Below are 13,405 nucleotides of genomic sequence, written 5' to 3' on the forward strand. Positions count from 1 at the left end.
TTCATAGCCCGCATTGCAGAGCGGGCATCCTTGGCTTCGGCGGTGGCCTTCCACAGGTCTCCTTGCCCCGCTAGGCACTCCTTCCCAAGAGCCTCATTGCGGTCGGTAGCATCTTTTAACTTCACGGCCATTTCGGCCATCTCTTCCCTGCTCCGGTAGTGTGCGACCCTTTCGGCCGCTAACTCCTCGGCTGCCCTCGAGGCCGCCGCATTACTCCTTCTGGCCTGCTCCTTGGCTTGAGCAAGTTCGGCCCGAAGGCTCTCCACAGCAGCGGCACTATCTGCATTTCACACACATGTTGTAAGGAGCTGGCTTCGGCTCCCTTACCTGGTGACCGCACAGAAACACTTACCTTGCGACTCATCAAGTCGCCTGTTGACCAGCGTGATGTCCGCATCCGCAACAGCGAGTTGCCGCTTTAGTTCAGCAACTCCATCAGTCCGGCTGGCCCCTGGACGACCCGCCACCTGCATCGGCACGGCGGAATTTAAACCTGTGATTTTGATCCTCGGCACGCTGTCGATTTCAACAACCTACCGAGTCTCAGGGGCTACTATCTATACAGGGCGCATTCTATATGCAAAACTGTTAAAAGGTGTGTCATTTTTACGTACCTCAAACCCCGCCAGCAAACTCCTGACGACATTATGCAACCCGCCTTCGGCGGACGAAATCCTTTCGATCACCATGCTCATCAATGCATGGTGATCTTCTGAGATAGACGCCTTCTCAAGCAGATCCTTCAGCCGTACACCAGTTGGCGCCGAACTATCCGGCTTTGCCAAACCAGGGGGCTCCCTCCGTGACGACACTTCAGGCTCGTCCGCCCTATCCGACGGCGCCCCGGACGGAGGCGTCTCGCTCTCCATCATCTCCGGACGAAGGTCCCCCGAAGACGAGCTCATTTGCGAAGGACGGAGATCTGAACTACAAGGTAAAAACTTTAGTTATCCTCAGAAGCACAAATAGGGATGTCCCTTATGATAAAACTCCCTTCTTTCTACTTACGGCTCGTTGGAGGGCTGATTCTTTAAGGGAGATTGTGCGGCCGGGGCCTCCCCGGACGCAGGACCCTCTGGCGAAGATTTCTTCCCCCGTTTAGGGGCTTTTGCCCCCGGGTCCTCGGAGGCAGTCCTCTTCTCCCCTTGGAGGGAGGGATTCTCGATCCCCCCTCTTTCAAGAGCCTCCTTAGGCGAGGCAGTAGCTTTCCTGCTTTCCCCTTCGCCTTCCTCTGGAGGCGCAACCTCAAGCATCCGGACCAGCACGGAATCCGGCGCGGTCTCGGGGAGGGGGCCCGGACACCATATCAATTTTGCTTCCGCTATCCACTCCTGTTTAGAAGGAAGTTGGTCATAAGGCGAATCATCGAAAGGAAAACAAACGGTATGTCCGGACTTGGAACTACTTACTTGAGTATCCAGGCGATTGCAGCTTAGGCCAGCATCCTCGGTCAATTCCGGACGCGCCTCTTGCGATCCGAAGAATAATTTGTACATCTCCAGGGGTGTCATACCCATGAAGTGTTGAAGAATCCGTGGGCCCTCCGGATTGAACTCCCACAGCCGGAGAGGGCGGCGTTTGCAGGGCAGGAGACGCCTAATCAGCATAACCTGCATTACCACCACCATATCAACCTCCCTCGTTTGGAGATCTCGAATCCGGCCCTGCAGTAGGGGCACGTCCTTTGACGGCCCCCAGTTGAGCCCTTGGTTGACCCACGACATCAACCGTCGTGGAGGTCTCGGGTGGAATAAGGGCGGCGACTTTTGTCCGCGGCCCCTCGGAACGGTAATATAGAACCACTCTTGCTGCCACGGGCCGAGCTCCTCTTGGAAGGAGCCAGCGGGCCACGGGGCATCGGCCCTCCTACTTATGGCCGCCCCGCCGCACTCCGCTTGACGCCCCCCGATCATCTTCGGAGGCACCTTGAAGGTCTTCAGCCACAGGCCGAAGTGAGGGGTGACACGGAGGAAGGCTTCGCAGACGACAATAAATGCGGAGATATGGAGGATGGACTCCGGAGCCAAATCGTGGAATTCCAACCCATAGTAAAACATGAGCCCTCTCACAAAAGGATCCATTGGGAAGCCTAAACCCCGACGAAGGTGGGATACAAAAACGACATACTCGCCGGGCTCGGGGGTGGGGATGGCCTGCCCTTCGGCAGGCAACCTGTGCGAAATCTCATAAGCCAGGTACTTGGCCTCCCGCAGCTTTAGCACGTCCTCCTCCGTGACGGAGGAGGGCATCTACCGGCCTTGGAGGTCGGAACCGGACATCGTTGAAAGTCTGAAGCACTCGAATCTGGAGCTCTAGGTGCTGGAACTTGGAGCGGGGAGAAGATTCAATGGAGGATTGAAGAAAAGAAACGAGCCTTGGTCCCGTTATAAAGAGGGAGAATACCAAGAGTCGTCTCCGTGACCGTTTGGGACTCACCTTCGATAGAGGGGGCGTGGCGACGGGCGCGGTTGGGTTACCCACGTCCGTATTGATGAGAATCCCGGATTAAGGGGGAACACGATCTCTGCTTCGACAAGACGTGCCAAGGAAACCGCTTTGCTAAATGCGCTGAGGTGGTAGAGTAAAAAACGATTCAAGTAATGGCTTGGTAGTGGCGTGACGTCATGCCGCAAAAAAGTCAGTAGATTGAACTTGTGTATATATTATTCTCTCTACGGTGAAATGTGGAATTTATTTTGCAGAGCCGGACACTATCCTGGTGTTCACAATCTTCTATCATTCGGAGGAGGAACCCGCCTTGCAATGCCAAGCAATATACGCGCCAGACTTATCGTCATTGAAGCCTAGTTCAGGGGCTACTGAGGGAGTCCTGGATTAGGGGGTGTCCGGATAGCCGGACTACCATCATCAGCCGAACTATCATCGGCCGGACTATCATCATCGACCGGACTCCAAGACTATGAAGATACAAGATTGAAGACTTCGTCCCGTGTCCGGATGGGACTTTCCTTGGCGTGGAAGGCAAGCTTGGCGATACGGATATGTAGATCTCCTACCATTGTAACCGACTCTATGTAACCCTAGCCCTCTCAAGTATCTATATAAACCGGATGGCTCTAGTCCGTAGGACCCAACAACAACCATTACAATCATACCATAGGCTAGCTTCTAGGGTTTAGCCTCCTTGATCTCGTGGTAGATCCACTCTTGTAAACATCCACAATATCAATATCAATCAAGCAGGACGTAGGGTTTTACCTCCATCAAGAGGGCCCGAACCTGGGTAAAACATCATGTCCCTTGTCTCCTGTTACCATCCGCCTAGACGCACAGTTCGGGACCCCCTACCCGAGATCCGCCGGTTTTGACACCGACATTGGTGCTTTCATTGAGAGTTCCTCTGTGTCGTCACCGATAGGCTTGATAGCCTCTTCAATCGACAACGACGCAATCCTGGGTGAGACTTTTCTCCCTGGACAGATCGTCGTATTCCGCGGCTTCGCACTGCGGGCCAACTCACTTGGCCATCTGGAGCAGATCAAAAGCTACGCCCCTGGCCGTCAGGTCAGGTTTGGAAGCCTAAACTTCACGGACGATATCCGCGGGGACTTGATCTTCCATGGATCTGAGCCACAACCGAGCGTGCCGCGCTGTCACGATGGGCACGACCTAACTCTTCCGCCGGACAACACCTTGGAGGCCGCACATGAATCCGCTCCGACCCATAGTCCGGAGCCGATCGCTCAGATCAAGGACAGATGGCTGGACACCGCCTCGGGAGCTGCAACTTCCATGGCGATGGAGCCGAACACTTACCTTGTCCCGCATAAAGCTCATGACTCCGAGGTGCCGGACTCTCTGCCGGACTCCGAACCTCCTGCGCCCCTGCCAGTCGAATCCGATTGGGCGCCGATCATGGAATTCACCGCTGCGGACATCTTTCAGCACTCACCCTTCGGCGATATCTTAAATTCGCTGAAGCATCTCTCGCTATCCGGAGAGCCCTGGCCGAACTACGGCCAGGATGGTTGGGACGCGGACGACGAAGAAATTCAGACCCCACCCACCACCCACTTCGTAGCAGGACGTAGGGTTTTACCTCCATCAAGAGGGCCCGAACCTGGGTAAAACATCGTGTCCCTTGTCTCCTGTTACCATCCGCCTAGACGCACAGTTCGGGACCCCCTACCCGAGATCCGCCGGTTTTGACACCGACACTAGCCATTTGAGTATGGTCGGCAACGTTTTTTGTGCACATTAGTGATCATACTTCCCATAGCATACATACCATATCATCATGGTGCATATATTGGTATCATATCTTGTGTCACAAGTTTGTTCCTGCATATACACAATTGCTATCTTGGTTTGTGCATCGTGCAAAAGTGGCGATACAAAAAAAAGAAATAAAGCTTGTAAGCAAGTGCCATAACATCATACCACATTGCATATAATATTGTCATATCCGATCATCTTGAGAGAAACACCGGGAACCATACATACTTTATCCATTTGGCATCTTATAGGTTGTGCACAAGTGTCGTATCCGCCTATTGAGCAATTGTGCTAGCGTCTCTCTTGAGTTGTGCAACACAAACGTTTTTCGTGGATTCCACATTTTGTGCTCATTCCTTGGTTGCACGACCCCATTTATCTATCCGTGTGTGTGTTTCCGTGTGCCACATATTGCTATTGGTCTACTTGTTTCGCTTGCGAATTTGTGAACCTCTTTCAACATTATTGACTCTTGCTAACATTTTGCATCAAATTTTTGTGCCACTATCCTCACCGAGCTCTACCATAAGCTTTACTTGATAGATGTGAGTGAACAAGTCCGGTACCAATTCCACCATTCTTTCACTTCACATTGAGTGACACGGGATACATCCTCAACTTTGGGAAAAGGTAACTTGGTATTGTTTATCTCATTTCCTACTCACCTCTACTCGAGTCTTGTGATGGATAGGCAAGGCATTTCACCTTCGGTCTACAACAACAACCACAAGTTTGATGTCACGAAAAACAACTCCGACGCCAAGATGCAAGCTCAAATGGAGGAGATCAAAGCCCTCATCAAGTACTACAAGCGATCTTCCTCATCTTCGAGAAGACGCTCAAGAGCACATGCTTCCGAGCAACCATCTACGGCAAGATCACATCGGCATCGACACCATCACCAACAAGAACGTGAAGGTCAAGAGCTCAACACCAACAACCGCTCAACGACTTCACCATATCCCTTGGCATCTTCGCCAAGCGACTTCAAGGCATCTTTGCCTACGGACATACAACATCTTCACCAACAAGCACCCCAAGACTACGCTCAAGAGAAGCTCCCCAAGCTCAAGTCCGTGACTTCCACGAGCTACTACGACCTCGACACCGACAATGAGATTCCTTTATATGGGACTCAAGAACCCGAGGACTATCTCGAGTGGGAGCGTTCGATGGACAACTACCTCAAGCTACATCATGTCCCTTCTGAAGATCAAGTGAAGTGCGCCACAAGAAATTCCACGACTACGCCTCAACTTGGTGGCTTCACACACCTTCGGAGTACTACGTCTTGAGTTGGCCCAAGACGAAGAGAGCTTTGCGGCGAGAGTTCGTGCCTCCAACCTACACGGAACAACTTCGACGCCAATTGGAGAACACCATCCAAGGATCCAAGTCCGTCGACAAGTACTTCAAGGAGATGAAGATTTCCTTACAACGAGCCGGCGTAGATGACCCCATTTCGATGAAGTCCACTTAATGATGGGATTGAACAACGACATCTCCAAGACTATCTTCCTCGTGAACTACAAGTCCATCGACGACTACTACATTGGTGCTCTCAAGGCGGAACAAGAACTCATGAAGGCCAAGGCTTCTCCACCCCAAGCACACTTCGCGGCGACCAAGCTCTACGACAAGCATGAGGCTAGTACCACCACGATGTCCAAGCCCGACGAGCTCCAAGACGATGCTCCCAAGTTCGACTTCACCGCCATCCCTCTTTGTGGCATTGATGATGCCGAGTCTACCTTGACTCTTTTTCAAGACGGTGCAGCGACGAGTACGACTACGGAGACCTTCAAGGACCAAGCTTTGGAGGCGAGCGACAAGGTGGTGAGCAAGGATGATGCTTCCACCTTAGGAGGTGAGAGTGATGATGTGCCATCTTCAGCCTTCATCCACGGCGACGATGATGAGATGATTGAGCATGGGATTTTCCCTTCGGTCATGGAGGAGAGTGATGATGTGCCATCTTCGGCCTTCATCCACCGAGACGATGACGAGATGATTTAGCATGGGATTTTCCCTTCGGTCATGGAGGAGAGTGATGATGCGCCATCTTCGGCCTTCATCCACAGCGACGACGACGAGATGGTTGAGCATGGGATTTTCTCTTCGACCACGGCGACGTATGATGACTTGAGTGACTTCTGCCACCATATTGAGAGTGAGAGTGACTTCACCACTAGCCCCATATATGACTAGTTGCCCCAGTTTCCATGTGAGGAGAGCCACAACCCCCACCACTTGAGTGAGATGAGTGACTCCACCATGTGTGACTTTGAGTGCACCTACTTTGAGGGAGTGAGTGAACCACCACATAGAGAGAGTGAGATAGTTGATAGGTCTCGTGAGGCCATTTTCCTTTCTAACAACTTGACCTCTACCTCTATTGTGTCTTCTCATTTGGTGCTAGGTCCCATTTATGATGACGCACCGATCCTCGACGACTTCCTCCTCCCTTTGGACAAGATGATGGCCATGGTGGAATATGATGAACCCCCCACATGGTTCCATCAAGATGAAGATGACCACCATTTGGTATTTCTCACCTCACCTACACCACTTGAGTGGAATGACAAAGGTAACATATGTGACGGTGATGCTCTAGTCCCACTAGTGGACATTCTTGATATTGATTGCTTGCATGTTGTTGATCAACCTAGTACCATGCTTCATGCTAGTATGATTTCCCCGTGCGATGATTTGCCCATTTATGATGAGTATGATACTTCTCATGTGGCGTCTATTAGTTGTGATGCCATGTTACATAGGATTTATTGTGACAATTCTTTAGGTCACATCATGTTTGATAATCTGCTTGACTTGTCATATGCTATGCATGAGATCAACCATATGTCTTATTTGCAATCTCTTCATAGTGACTATGCACATGCCATTAAAATAAACCCAATTTGCACTTATGGCATAGATGACAAGCCCATGGTTATTGGCATTTGTTTTTCTTGTGATGATATTGATATGCTCCCTTTGCATCATTTATCTCATATGCCATGCCATGACCACCTAGCTTCGGATATGCATTGTTTTGGATGTTGTCCATTTTCTCCATGTGATGTTTCCGATATTGCTCATGAGGAGACCCCCATAGTTTCCTCATACATTTTAGGAGATTTTGATCCATCCCATTCATTGCATGAACCCAATACTTGTGTGCACCATATGCTCCCCATGAATAAACATGCTATTGATGTGCCATATACTTGCATTCTCAATTTGTGTCCCCATCATGTCATACACAATAACTATTCTTTCATGATGGATGACATGTTCTTATACCATGCATAAAATTTCTTTGAGCGATGCTTATCTAGTGCTAACTCACACGTGCACATACACATCATGATGGATGATTACATTTACCACGCGCACCATTTCTTTGGTTTGTGTCTCTTTTGTGTAGGTACCCATGAATACTTGTCAACCTCGCAATCCCATGAGTTGACAAAATGAGCTCTAGAGAGCAATGATGACTTGGGATCCCATGGATTGTCTTTCCCACCGCTCTCTTTGCGCAAAGACTTCGCGCATTCATTCTACATGGCCCTCACTTGGCTATGGGTTGTTGTCCATTACATATTATATGCCCATCTTGCCATGCTCACTTTGCATGATATGCTCATTACTATGCCTTTGCCATGCACTTGTGACCCATGCTTTGCATTACACATGATGATTGATTCTAGCACTTGTATGTGTATTTGCAACTTGGTGGAGACATTGCTTGTTATTGCCATGTTCCATTTATGACCCATTCCTATGATGATACTATGATCTTGCTTTGTGTTCGTGCCTGCGAGATGTCATGTGCATTACCTATGCCTATTATTTTCTCACATGACATGATTGCCATGATTTACTCTAGTGTGTTGCATCTTTGCTCCACTAGTTTGCACGACTTGATTACTATGCTTGCTCATGTTGCATCACCCATGATTCATACTTGCTCATTTCATGCGGTTGATGACAACCATCTATATGCTTTGCATATGATTCATATTGCTTCTTGTCATATATCTCCATGTGCTGCCTCTCTCATGCTAGATGATTTGCCACGTATTGAGTGCAACAATGATTCTCGTCTTGCTCATGAGATTTCCCCCATAGCATTCTCGCATATGTTTGGAGATTTTGACACATTTCTTGTGAAGCATGCTTGTCTTACCTCTTTGCATCATATACCTAGCGCCATGAATATCGCCATTGTTGCATCATATTATTCATGCACTTTTGCTTCTAATGGTTATGTGCAAGAGAAGAGAACCATCATGATGGATGATGTGTTTATCTACCATGCGCATATGATCATTGTTTTGTTGTGTGCATGTGTAGGATACTTGGACTTCGTGTCGACTTCCACTTCACGTGAGTTGACCATTCGAGCTCTTGCGAGCGAGCCTCATATATTCTACCACGACTCGCTTCTACACCGCATTCCCTACCACTTCGGCATTGTGAAGAATGCACAAGAACACGCCTTCAAGGTGACATCCTTCTTGAGTTTGGATATTGTGGATCATACTTCATGTGTTGCTTGCACCATTTGCACGCATGTTCGAGATATAGCTTTCACCCATGATTGCCACATTTCCATTTTTCATGACATATGTACCTTGTGTGTTGCATCCAATTCTTGGACTACTTGCTACTATCATATGTTGGTTTCACCAATGTCATTTCTTCACATATGCCATGTCCCTTTGCTTGTCACATGATTCACTTGATTGCTTCACACATGATGAACAATTGCTCTTTCTATTGTGTTGAGTGCCACACTATATTCACTACACCCTATGCACGTTGTGCTTCGATTGTCTTGCACTTGTCCCATGTGTTTAGACACTTCATTTTATTTGGTGTTGTAAACACTTCTTATGCCTACCATAGACCTTCCATTGAGTGCTTGATGCTTGTTTGCTATGACCTTGAGGTAGATGCTTATTCTCTTGTCACACATATTTGCATCTCTACCTCACATTTGCATACTTGTCCCCATGATATCTTTGCTTGTGCTCGATTGATATGCTTACATGCCGGGTCACAATCCTTTGTCAAACCGTATGCTCCGCATGATGACAACACTTGTTTGGTGAATCACCTCTTGAATGCTTGGTTTTGCACTAACGCTAACCACATTTGTTTTTCCAAGTGTTTGTTGTCTTTGCCCCTTTTGAAGGAATCCCTAGACGGTGCGACATTGGAGAGTGCCTATTTTGAGCTTCAAGATGATGAGTGCTTGGTGATCGACCGCGTCGACATGGCAACGCCATCTCTTTCCCATGGTGATTGGCTTTCGATTCAAGGTCAGATCTTTTCCAAGGGGGAGGGGATGATGCGGAGCATCCTACGGACATCACCATGTCAAGAGCTCATTTGGCAAGTGACACGTGCGACATCTACTTCTCACACATAAAGGTGAATCTTCTCCTTTACACGTGTTCACCTGACCCCTTCGAGGATGGCATACTACTTGACACTCCACTCGTGTGCATGCATAGGTATTGCCGGAGCTTCACGGACGAGTAGGAGGAGTGCAAGCGCCAAGAAACACCTACACCATCCGCGAGGGAAGCATGGAAGAGAAGACGGAAGAAAACGGAGCTGCTACATGCTATAGCCACCGGACGTCCGGACGCCACCGGACATCCGGTACCTGACACGGCCCAGCCGGCCAGAAGAACTCCATGCGACGAGTGCTACAGTGGCCGGACGACCGACGAACGCCGGACGTCCGACAAGTCCCAGCGCCCGGGCGACCGACGCCCTCCGGACGTCCGGTGCCACCTTCACAGAACGATATTTACGGAAGTCCGAAGACTTCCGGACGTCCCGACCGTCCCGAGCCTCCGGACGTCCGACACCGACCGGACGTCCGACGCCTGTGTGCGCAGTCGCGGGCCTTTGGCCTTGTATCCCTCTCCCACTTACCCCTTCGTGGCTTAGACTATAAATAGACCACCTCCACCTCCTTTCTAGGGTTAGCAAATATGATAGCTCATTCTTAGGTGAGCTTTGCTCCTATCTCTACTCTTGAGAGAGAGAGAGAGAGAGAGAGAGACTATCACTCCCATGGAGTTCAAGACCTCCATGTGAGAAGATCCTGCGGGATATCATCAAGACCCCCTCGTGGAAAGATCCATCTAGGATACCATCAAGACCTCCTCTTGGAGATGAACTCTACCTTGTATCTTTCCTTTTGTTGTTCATGTTTTTGTTGTTCATGTACCTTGTGGATCTTGTGTGTTTGATTGTCTAGTGGATATGTGATTGGACTTGTTCTTGAGTGTTTCCCCTTGTGATTTCTCCCCGTTCTTCCCCGTGTTCTTCGTGTTCTTCGAGGGATCCCACTCCAAACGTGAAAGATCGGCCTACACCGGGTTAGCCCCGTATCAAGTTGCCTACCAACTTGAGATACCTCCAGAACTACCATATGTGCACAACGTCTTCCATGTCTCTAAGCTTCAAATATTTCTTCAAGTCGCCAAGAAGCCATATATCTACAAGGAGATCGATCATCACACTATCGATCTTCAGCCAGATCTCACTTATCGCGAAATCCCAATTTGCATTCTTGATGAAGCCGAACGGCGGACGAGAAGACACGCCATCAAGTATTTCAAGGTTCACTAGAGCAACCACACCAAAGAAGCTACGTGGGAACGCGAAGACTACTCATATCTGAATTTTGTCTTTCTTTAGTGTCTAGCTAGGGAATCTCATGGATGAGATTCTTCTTAGGGGGAAGGTCTGTGACACCCTGAGTTTTATGATCTTGTCTTGAGTCAATAAAGAATTTTTTGAATATTTATGATATTTTAATTTCAATTTCCATTTATTTTGTTTTTCTTGCATTGCTTGAATTGTTTGATTTCCATGTGCTCGTAATCCATAGGAAATCCCTAGGCCAATTCCCTTCAACACCTTGTCTCAAACATCACCCAAAGATCATCACAAGTGCTTAGGACCTAAAAGTATTTTATTTACAAATCATTTTGGCCCCAAAACTGTAAAGTCATTTTCTTGCCTAAAACCATAAAACTATGGTTTGAACTACAAGTATTTATTTTTACTTAATAGATGCTGCTTAATTTTTTTTCATATTTCGGGTCTACTATATATAAAGACCACTATTTCCATGACAAAATATTTGAAAAGTTTAACCCCCCCTCTTTTTAATTATTTCCAGAATGGCCATAAATGGCAAATAAAGGAAAATAATATATTTTTTGTATACAAAAAATTTGGGAAAATTCAGAGAGACTCATATGGTACTTGAACATGAGTATAAGTGGACCAAATCACCCATAATTTGTTTATGCAAAATTCAAATATTTGAAATACTGACATAGGGATGTTTCTCCAAACATTCCCAAATAATTCTCATAGCCATGTTTTGACCTCATATCCTAACCTACCAAATTTCACTTGATTTAGACAAGTAGTGCTATTACTTTTGTGGAGTCCAGATGTCTGCCACGCCGATTCAACATTGAATGTCCCTTTGTTGAACCATTGAAGTTGAGAACATGATCCTCCGCATGCTCTGTTTATTCAAGAACCGCCCTCATCTTCGTCGTTTCATCCTCATATTCGTCATCATTCACAAATATGAAGGCATGAAGTCGGCGTAGAAGCACTCCTCATCAGAAGCCAGCATGTTTGTTTCAAAGTAAACAACGAGAACATAAAAAATGCACTTCGGCATTTGTCCGTAAGATGTCCGTCATGGACGGTGTGGCCGGGGCGGAGGGTACCTAGGCGACGATCGGATTCAGGGGAGTACGACGTCTGTGGCCGGCAAGGCCTGGGCGGTGTTTGTCTCGAGAAAGAAGGAGTGCAGGATTGTGAAGAAAATGCGAGTTGCATGGGATTTTGGGTGAGACATGGCTGTCGGAATCCGACATGGTAGACGACTTGAGTTTAAAAAGTTTCATTCAGTTTGATGCCAAAAAGAATATTTGAAGGATTTTGATTTCCAAACCAGTCCAACCCAATTTGATGAGCCGCCTTGAAGGCGCGAAAGTGTCTAAACAACCCGACCAGGCCTAGTCGGCTCTCGACCCTTCCTCCACGTGTACGGGGGAGGACTGGTTTGTCGCTTGTGTAGTACAGATCCACTGTGCCCGCATGTGCTGTGGCCTTAAGTGGCGTGCTGGTAGGTCCTGCTAGCCGGTCCGGTCGGGTCGGCGGAGCAGGACAAGCACAGATGTAGCAACGGAATTGGGTGGGCGCACAGTACTTGGGGATGCAGGCCCGCCCGATGCGATGCAGGAGCAGAAGCGCACGTCCTTGCTCCTCTGTACGGGGCGCCGCTGTGCTGCCCCCTGCCTGCATCGCCCATTGGCCAACGGGACCTACGCCGGTGGGTGTACGCACTTTGTCGTTTCCTAGTTCACCTCCTTCACTCCTCTCATGTCTCATCTGGTTTTGGTTGGCGCCAACACTTGACATTATAGTCTGATTTGAAGTGCACTGATTAGCTCCCGGAGCTGTTAAGTGGCGTGTCCAGCCGCAATGTTCCTTATCAAGTTTGTTGGGAAAAGCATTAGTATTATCTTTTGGCAAATCCACACAAGATATTACAGCATTTTTATCAAGCACAAATGGAATATGTTTTTGCAAATCCACACAAGAAATTTGGCGCTCCAAGACAAGACGATGGTGTTGACATGTCACTGTAGCATAAGATGCATTCCTCCTCCTACCTTGATACTCGTGGGGAGACCAGGACACCACGCATTAATTATGTACGCTCTTGCTCTTAGAGCGTTCAATAAACTGTCCTTTTTATTTGCTCTCTTTTACTCTGTTCAATTCCTATCTGATCAATTTTCACTAACAACAATACACACTAGTATGTGCGTCACAACGTCAGAGCTAGAAAATCAGAAATGGGACGAGAGGGGTTACAAAGAGGGGTTACAAATTGACAGGAAGCATGTATTCTTTTCTTTTCTTTTTCCTTTGGAACTGCAAAGCAACTTACTGCTGGCCGTGAACAACTGCTGGTAAGTAGGAGTACCACTTACTGAAAGTGTACAATGGCCAGATCTTTTTTTTCGAGAAAAGGCCAGATTTTTTTATCAGTGAATTCAAGTCAATGTATCCAGCTTTTTTCTTCTTTTTTTTTCGCAAAAAAAAGTTT

This window comes from Triticum dicoccoides, chromosome 6B (genome assembly GCF_002162155.2).
Source record: "Triticum dicoccoides isolate Atlit2015 ecotype Zavitan chromosome 6B, WEW_v2.0, whole genome shotgun sequence".
Lineage (NCBI taxonomy): Eukaryota > Viridiplantae > Streptophyta > Magnoliopsida > Poales > Poaceae > Triticum > Triticum dicoccoides.